The following is a 9,897-nucleotide window of genomic DNA, read 5'->3' on the forward strand; positions in this document are numbered from 1 at the left end:
GGGTAGTTTCTTGTATTTGGCGGTTGTTTCTGATAGTATGATGTTTTTGCGTTGTATCGGTTGCTAGGATCCCAACCCAGTTGAGAAAACAACAACATATATGGCATGCTTGACATATAGTTCTCTGCTTTTTTGAATGAACAATAGGTTGGTTTACTGTTGAATTAAATCAATCATAAAATGTAGGGAAACTGCCTTCTCAAAGCTAGGTGCCAGGTCGTCAAGGTGGTGTTTCCAAGCATTTTCTTTGTCGACTTACAGCAGTTTAATCAAACAACCTGCTACCAAGATCTACGTCTTATCACAGTATGTCTGATGTTGTTTGGCTTCAAGGTTGTGTTTTCCACCCTCTTTGGTTTCATTTTGACGTTTTTTGATCATTTCAGGCTCTTTATCACATACTGTTTTGATCATTCAATGTAAAACTCAACTAAACCTCATGATTTGTTTTGCACATTGGCATCAATCAACCCCCCCACAACCAGAGAGAGAGAGAGCGAGAGACAAAGAGAGACACAGAGAGAGAGACAGGGACACAGAGAGAGACACAGAGAGAGAGACGCTATGGCTATTTTCAGTCAACAGGAAACTACACTAGAGTAGGTAGAATGGGGCTCTCCCCTGACGTTCAAACACTCACACCGCACCCGATCCCCAGGGACCTAAGCAAATGAAGTGGTTTCTGAAATTCTGTTTATATATATATATATATTACACAAGAAACCCCTCCTGTTTTAATAGTAACCAATGGCTCTAAGATCACCACTTTGAATAAGAAGTTGGTGTATTTTCCCCATGAATTACCGTCACACAACTACCTACTAACTAGAAAAGAGAAGTCACATACACAGGAACGTACACACTTCCCCATTCAAGGCTGTGAATTGAATGTAGAAACATATTTTCGATGACAGAAATAGGACTGTGCTAAACAGGGGGCCTCTGCCTTAAAAACTCAGCACATCCCTTTTTCAGGACCCTGTCATTCAAAGATAATTAGTAAAAATTCAAATAACTTCACAGATCTTCATTGTAAAGGGTTTAAACACTGTTTCCCATGCTTGTTCAATGAATCATAAACAATTAAGACACTTACAGACGGTAGGCAATTAAGGTCACAGTTATGAAAACCTAGGACACTAAAGAGGCCTTTCTACTGACTCTGAAAAACACCAAAAGAAAGATGCTCAGGGTCCCTGCTCATCTGCGTGAACGTGTCTCAGATGTGTTTCAGATGTGGCCAGGGCGATAAATTGCAATGTCTGTACTTTGAGATGTCTAAGACAGCGCTACAGGGAGACAGCATGGACAGCTGATTGTCCTCGCAGTGGCAGACCACGTGTAACAACACCTGCACAGGATCGATACATCACACCTGCGGGACAGGTACAGGATGGTAACAACAACTGCCCACGTTACACCAGGAACGCACAATCCCTCCATCAATGCTCAGACTGTCCGCAATAGACTGAAAAACTGAGGGCTTGTAGGCCTGTTGTAAGGCAGGTCCTCACCAGACACTGGCAACAACGTCGCCTATGGGCACAAACCCACCGTCGCTGGACCAGACAGAACTGACAAAAAGTGTTCTTCACTGACGAGTCGCGGTTTTGTCTCACCAGGGGTGATGGTCGGATTCGCATTTATCATCGAAGGAATGAGCGTTACACCGAGGCCTGTACTCTGGAGTGGGATCGATTTGGAGGTGGAGAGTCCGTCACGGTCTGGGGCAGTGTGTCACAGCATCATCAGACTCAGCTTGTTGTCATTGCAGGCAATCTCAACGCTGTGCGTTACAGGGAAGACATCCTCTTCCTCCCTCATGTGGTACCCTTCCTGCAGGTTCATCCTGACATGACCCTCCAGCATGACAATGCCGCCAGCCATACTGCTCATTCTGTGCGTGATTTCCTGCAAGACAGGAATGTCAGTGTTCTGCCATGGCCATTGAAGAGCCCGGATCTCAATCCCATTGAGCACATCTGGGACCTGTTGGATCGGAGGTTGAGGGCTAAGGCCATTCCCTCCAGAAATGTCCAGGAACTTGCAGGTGCCTTGGTGGAAGAGTGGGGTAACATCTCACAGTAAGAACTGGCAAATATGGTGCAGTCCATTAGGAGGAAATGCACTGCAGTACTTAATGCAGCTGGTGGCCACACCAGATAGTGACTGTTACTTTTGATTTTGACCCCCCCCCCTTTGTTCAGGGACATATTATTATATTTATGTTAGTCACATGTCTGTGGAACTTGTTCAGTTTATGTCTCAGTTCTTGAATCTTGTTATGTTCATACAATTATTTACACGTTAAGTTTGCTGAAAATAAACGCAGTTGACAGTGAGAGGACGTTTCTTTTTTTGCTGAGTTTAGAAGGAGGATGGAACATGGTGAGCCCATAACTGACAATAGGCCTTTGTCCCAAGGAATGTTCCCACAGAGCTGGTGTAGCAGCCTACATAGAAGGATCAGAGCAGTTGGTGCTGTGTTTACAGTAAACAAGCTCTGTCCTTCTTGGACTTGACTGTATGTTCCTCCATGTTTGTTATGGTTGAAGAACACCTTCACCCATAGGCTACATGGGATATAAGACAACAAGCACATACTGTACCATTCCAACACCACCTTAATATGGATCATCTGCTAGACCTACTAAGTCAATTCAAACCTGCCTGTGTGGTTTGTCTAATAAATTGTGACCACAATGTTCAATGTGTGTGTACTGTATAAGCTGTATCCTTGGTGATAGGTCAATTCATGGTGGTAACTCAGTTAAAGTACCAGATCATTGACTAGGATCACGGGTAGATTCTGAATGGCATGAAGGCCGATCCCTTTGACTCATCTAAATGCCTATACAAAGTCTAGTGACTATCAGGTACATTGGGACTACAGTATTGCATTGTAGATCTGGGCGGTGTTCAGGGTGGAATTACATTACTTGAATGGTGTAACACATAAATAGCGTGAGTATTGAGTATTGCCAGCATAGCAGCCGAGACTCCAATCGTGTGTAAATTACCTTAAATATTTCTTGAGATATCAATAACCTTTTGAATTTCTGTCCTTGCCGGATGATTATGATATCACCTGTCCATCGGGCAGGGTTATTGCCTTTGTGTTTGCCATATTTTTTTTATTTAACTAGGCAAGTCAATTAAGAACAAATTCTTCTTTACAATGACGGCCTAGGAACAGTGGGTTAACTGCCTTGTTCAGGAGCAGAACGACAGATTTTTACCTTGTCAGCTCAGGGATTCAATCTAGTAACCTTTCGGTTACTGGCCCAATGCTCTAACCACTAGGCTACCTGCCGCCCCTATAGGGAGGTAAGTAATCTGGGATTGATAAAGACTGCATGCTATGGTTATGAGGTCCCACCTTGAGTTGCATGTTTCAAACACGTAAAGAGTCAACTTTCAGAACTGAGATAAACCAATTCATTTTAAACCTCTCCTTGTCACCTACCTTTCTCTTCTTCTGAGCACGTGCGGTCCAGATAGCTCAGTTGGTGGTAGTATGATGCAGGCAACATCAAGATGGAGTTTAATTTCTGCATAGAATACAGATATTGAGGATTGTGTTTAATTAATCTCCTAAATTAATTCCATGAATTAAGACATTTGGAAATTGCAACCTGAAATGCTCTTAACATTTAATTTGTTCATAATAAATGTTCACCATTTATACATTTGGAAATAAATACATGTATAAATAAATAAAAGTGAATGGGGAAAAGCTGAATGGAGACGGGTATGTGATCTATGAGTTAGGACATAGCGTTCATGGTCACATGGCTGATCGTATTTCCTTTGTCCCTGAACCTCACAGGGTGCTTTGTCTGTGAGAGGGGATCCGATTTCCCCTCTTGTTTGATGTCTCCTCCTCCCACACCACTCCCCCTATTTCCCTTACCCCCCTCCTTCCACCCTCTGTTCAAGCAATACAGAGAAACTTGATATAAAACAGCATCTGCCATGGCTCTGCCATGGCTCTCCTACTGAATTAGCAGTATGCTTGAATGTACCACGAAACACACCTCTTTAGGACAAAATGTCTAGGCACAAAATTGAGTATTTGTGCTATTCCTTTGAGTTTTCCTAGCAGGGTTTGGTATTTATCATGTTTACATTAAAAAAAAGACATGACCTGAATTTCTATACCCACCCCAGACTATAGGATTATCCATCTTAACGATCGAGACGATCTCACCCAATTTATACTGGAAAACAACATGTGGTATGTAAAGCATCCCTTTGAATGTATTATGAGTGGGCTCTCCTTTCAGGCTGGTGGGCTGCCTGAGAGGCTCCTGCAGACTAACAGGGTCTGCCTGGGTCAGGGGCCTCTTCCCGCAACACAGGCGTCATTGAGCGGCATTACAAGAACCCCCCCCAGCGTCCTTCCTCCAGCCAGACTGATGTCAGGGCTGTGGAATGTGGAAAACAGATCGTACGGGGGGCCTTGTTCTCCCTACTGAATAGTCCTTGGGCAGGAATCCAGACCACATGCCACACAGAAGGGGGTGGGGGGGAGAAGGTAGAGAAAAAAAGCACTTTACTGGAAACTCAGTGTGAAAGTAGTCAGAGAGAAAGCCAAATTGTGATCAAGGGAGAGAGAAAACATTGGTACACTGTGAAGGAAAGAGAAAAGGAGCGAGGACAAAGTGAAAGAAGTAGTTTGTCAGTAGAAAGGATGTGGATGAGGAGTGGAGGGAGAAAAAATAACCACTATATCAATCAAAATGGAGAGGGGAAATCCAAAAGCCCAAAATGAAATAGAACTAGAGACAAATCAGAATAAAACCTTGAGCAAAGTAAAAACAACTAAAAGTCTAGATGAGCCTAAAGTAGCTGTACAGTGCATTCAGAAAGTATTCAGACCCTTTGACTTTTCCACATTTTGATACGTACAGCCTTATTCTAAAATTGATTGAATAAAACAATCCAATAAATAACAATAAATCAACAATAAATCAATCAACATACAATAGCCCATAATGACAAAGTGAAAACAGGTTTAGACATTTTTGCAAACGTATTAAAAATAAAACAGAAATACCTTATTTACAGTACATACTTGTTCAGACCCTTTGCTATGAGACTCAAAATTGAGCTCAAGTGCATCCTGTTCCATTGATCATCCTTGAGATGTTTCTACAACTTGATTGGAGTCCACCTGTGGTAAATTCAATTGATTGGACGTGATTTGGAAAGGCACACACCTGTCTATGTAAGGTCCCACAGTTGACAGTGCATGTCAGAGCAAAAACCAAGCCTTGAGGTCGAAAGGATTTGTCCGTATAGTTCAGAGACAGGATTGTGTCGAGTCGGAGATCTGGGGAAGGGTACCAAAACATTACTGCAGCATTGAAGGTCCCCAAGAACACAATGGCCTCCATCATTCTTAAATGGAAAAAAATTCCTAGAGCTGGCCGCCCAGCCAAACTGAGCAATCGGGGGAGAAGGGCCTTGTTCAGTGAGGTGACCAATAACCTGATGGTCACTCTGACAGAGCTCCAGAGTTCCTCTGTGGAGATGGGAGAATCTTCCACAAGGACAACCATCTCTGCAGCACTCCACCAACCAGGCCTGTATGATAGAGTGGCCAGGTGGAAGCCACTCCTTAGTAAAAGGCACATGACAGCCCGCTTGGTGTGCCAAAAGGCACCTAAAGGACTCAGACCATGAGAAACAAAATCCTCTGCTCTGACGAAACCAAGATTGAAGTCTTTGGCCTGAATTCCAAGTATCACCTCTGGAAGAAACCTGGCACCATCCCTATGGTGAAGAATGGTGGTGGCAGCATCATGCTGGGGGGATGTTTTTCAGCGGCAGGGACTGGAAGACTAGTCAGGATCGAGGGAAAGATGAACGGAGCAAAGTACAGAGACAGCTCAGGACCTCAGACTGGGGGCGAAGGTTACCTTCCAACAGGACAACGACCCTAAGCACACAGCCAAAACAATGCAGGCGTGGCTTTGGGACAAGTCTCTGAATGTCCTTGAGTGGCCCAGCCAGAGCCCAGACTTGAACCCGATCTAACATCTCGGGAGAATAAGGCTGTAACGTAACAAAATGTGGAAAAAGTCAAGCGGTCTGAATACTTTCCGAAAGCACTGTATGTGTTGGATAGGCATCAGTTTTGTTCACTTCAGTTCACTTTACCTTATTGGCCTTTGAAATAAATAAGCTCACACTTCTCAAGCACTTAAAAGACAATAGTATATTGACAATAGTCAACAGGTGAGAGGGAGAGAGAGAGGCAGAAAGATGGAAATCACGATGGTCATAAAGTAGGAGAATAGATGCGTTATCAAAGACGGTGGCGCAAAGCACCAGTAGGTTATACACACAAAAACAGATGATATCATAACATGAAAATTACATCAACAAAAGCAACATAACAGACAAGTCTATACATTAAATAATGAAACACAGAAAGTGAAAGGGTGACGTCATGATTGAGAAAACAACAACAAAACAAAACAGAAAATGCAAAAGTTGGCTAATGAAGGTATGGAGTGCAATCCTCCCCAAATTCCCATGACCTAATTTTCTCATCATGGTAAGCTGTTACGCCATGTTTTGAAACTAACGCACATCATCTTCTGTCTGGAACAAACTGTCCGCCTTACCACTGTACATTTAGTTCCATAATACTGTCCTCATTCTGTAACAGCATGACATATGACCCCTGAAATGAAGTAGGATTACGGTGTCTGAATAAGTACATTGAACATGTTGATGGGTTACAAAAGAATGATTAGCTCCAATAATAGGGTGTTTGTTTTGCTGCAGTGGTATGTCATCATACGTGCCCTCCGCTGCCTAACGCTGGAGTCACGCCAACATCTGACCCTTTCTCTGTATTGTTCTGAGGATGTACATTCAGAGAATAGCTGGTTTCTGTATTACAGTTCTACCAAGTATTCATACCACTGACAGACTTTTATAAAAGGTGTTTTGACTGCAACTAAATCAACTGTAATTTGGCTTTTGTATACGCTCATACCTAGTAATAACCAGTTATAACCTATTATATAGACCATGTCATTTCATGTCATTTCAGCATCACGTAATGTCTGTTAAAGGGGTGACGCCTCTCTCTTATGTAAGATTCCCCCTGCAAGCCGGGGCATGCTCCCCATGCAGGCACAGCCCAATGCTGGATTCCTAACTGCTGTTCACGACATAGTGTTCCTCTTTTGGCCAATGATGCAAAGGTTCCATTAGGCATCCATGAGTCTGAAAACAAGCTGAAACAAGTTCCTTTCCCATAATATTTGTCTTTGTCACACTCACATAGCTGGTCTCGTGTTCACTCCTTCGTGCATAACAACGCACAGTAACAGTGCTGTCATATGAAGATGACTTTATTTGTCAATTGCACACAAGGTCCAACCAAAATTTGTCTTCCGCTTTTACAGGTTTTGGATAGGTGTGGGGGGCTGCCACACTGGGCACCCAGGGAGCTGTTGTTGTTGGGGGGGTAAGAGCCTTGCTCAAGGGCACATATGGTACAGTGACAGTGCAGGCATAGACTATGAGGAAAGATGGGTTGTGTAAAAACATTGCATGTTTACTGTATCTACATCTGATAATGTACATAGGTCAAAGATATTAGACCCTGACCTGACCACTGAAATGACATTTTCGGCTCATGTTATGTCATGTTCCTTTTTAGAGGGTTAATACTAGGGGTGGCAGGTAGCCTAGTGGTTAGAGCGTTGGGCCAGTAACCGAAAGGTTGCTGGAATGAATCCCCAAACTGACGAGGTAAAAATCTGTCGTCCTGCCCCTGAACAAGGCAGTTAACCCACTGTTCCCTGGTCGGCCATCATTGTAAATAAGAATTTGTTCTTAACTGATTGGGTAAACATAATTCCATGGGTTTGAGGGCTGTGTGACTTGTGAATGTAGATATTCCACGGCAAAACAGTCTGTGGAAAATTGCCAAAATTCCACAGAAATCTACCCATAATCCACCAGATAAATCCCATGTAACTCCCAGCTGCAGCCTTGGGCACAATTGAAAAAGCATATAGGCCTAAATATCTCTATCACTAATAAAAACAATGAATCAAGCGAAGTTCTGGATGGATTTCAGGCAGAGCTCGTTAGTCAAATTTGCACAAGAAAATTATGAGTATATTCAACAATGAACAATTTCATTGCAATTAAGAAACCAGGAAAACATCCTGGTACTTCAATCTAAAAACAAACAATCGTGCCTCTGCAGGTGATTTGAAGGAGCTGTATGACTGCCACATGACTAAGAAGGTGTATGCTCCTTTCATTGTTCAATCTTTCACTTAAGAACATTTCAACCATTCCTGGACAGCCAATCCTTAGTTTGCTTTAATGGGTGCGGCGTGGCATAATAGCTTGGTTGATATGTAAGATTCTAACAATCTCAATATTAGGAAGGTGTCCTTAATGTTTTGTACACTCAGTGTAGGACTGGCTATATTTACTGTATAATATATATAGCCCATAAAGTGTGTTCGTGTACTGTATGGTCTTGGATACTAAACACTTTGAGATAAGAGGTAACCCTTAGACACAAACCCATACCTTCATATAAGACATAAACCCATATATCTTTATTGACGACTGGAACACAACACACATTAACATTATTGAGACCATATCGAAATCTTGGGTTTGAATGTCTACACACATCACCTTGGCTTGGAGACCACTACAAACCACTTTGCAGAGCCTTCATCCGCTCTTTTTGTGCATCTGCCCATTTACATTTCGTCACTGTGGGGCTCACACAGGTTTTTTTTTTTTTTTTTTTACAGCTTTGATCCTTCTCCCAGCTGTTGTAAACATGAGATCTGGCAGAGTGTCAGAGTAAATGACACAACAGACAGCAAAACTGGGCTAAAGGTGCAGTGCTGTACCCGGAGACGGATACACAATTATGGTCCTTTATAGCTCCTCACAAACCATTGAATATAACTTATTTCTTTTGATTTGTTTAACACTTTTTTAACACAAATTCATGTCGGAACTCTGACATGCGAAAAAATGCTAATGTTTATTATCTGGTCAAATTGGTCTTTACGATTTGGTCAAAAATTCCAGTAGTGGTGAAGTATTAATATTCTAAATATTTGAATTGTTTTTATACCATTTTATGTACTTAAGCATTTGAAGAGTTTATTTACAAAATGCTATAGACACCAATTTTTCACATTTGTGTTTTTTCATCAGAAATGATTGCTTCTGGGTACCTTCATGTGTCTGTAAAATATTGCTGTTATCAGATTCTTAAATCATAGATTTTAGAGGTGTATGTTTTTTTTCTATATATCCATTGTACATGTATATCCATTGTTTAGCTTAAATGAAATGTTCTTATCCTGTATATTTGACTGTGATATGTGGTTGTCTCACCTAGCTATCTTAAGATGAATGCACCAACTGTAAGTACTGTAAGATAAGAGCATCTGCTAAATGACTAAAATGTCAAAGTTATACATTCAGATCTCATATTACTGTATTGAAGTATAAAAAAATATATATATATATATTGATGTCACAAATGTATCATTTGTAAATGTCTTTATTAAAAACGTAGATATTTGTTACATTTGACTGTGTAAAACCTAGCAGTACTACTTATTTCTCTGATAGTGAGCATTTAGCAAAACATTTGTCTCTCTGACGTGAAACCATCAAGTGATAGATATTTATTTTATATTTTGTACTGTCACCCCTTTTTCGTGATATCCATTTGGTAGTAAGTCTTGCCCCATCGCTGCAACTTCCCTATGGACTCGGGAGAGGCGAAGGTCGAGAGCCATGCGTCCTCTGACACAAGACCCTGCCAAGCCGCACTGCTTCTTGACGCACTGCTCGCTTAACCAGGAAGCCAGCCGCACCAAT

This window comes from Salvelinus alpinus, chromosome 35, assembly GCF_045679555.1.
Source record: "Salvelinus alpinus chromosome 35, SLU_Salpinus.1, whole genome shotgun sequence".
Lineage (NCBI taxonomy): Eukaryota > Metazoa > Chordata > Actinopteri > Salmoniformes > Salmonidae > Salvelinus > Salvelinus alpinus.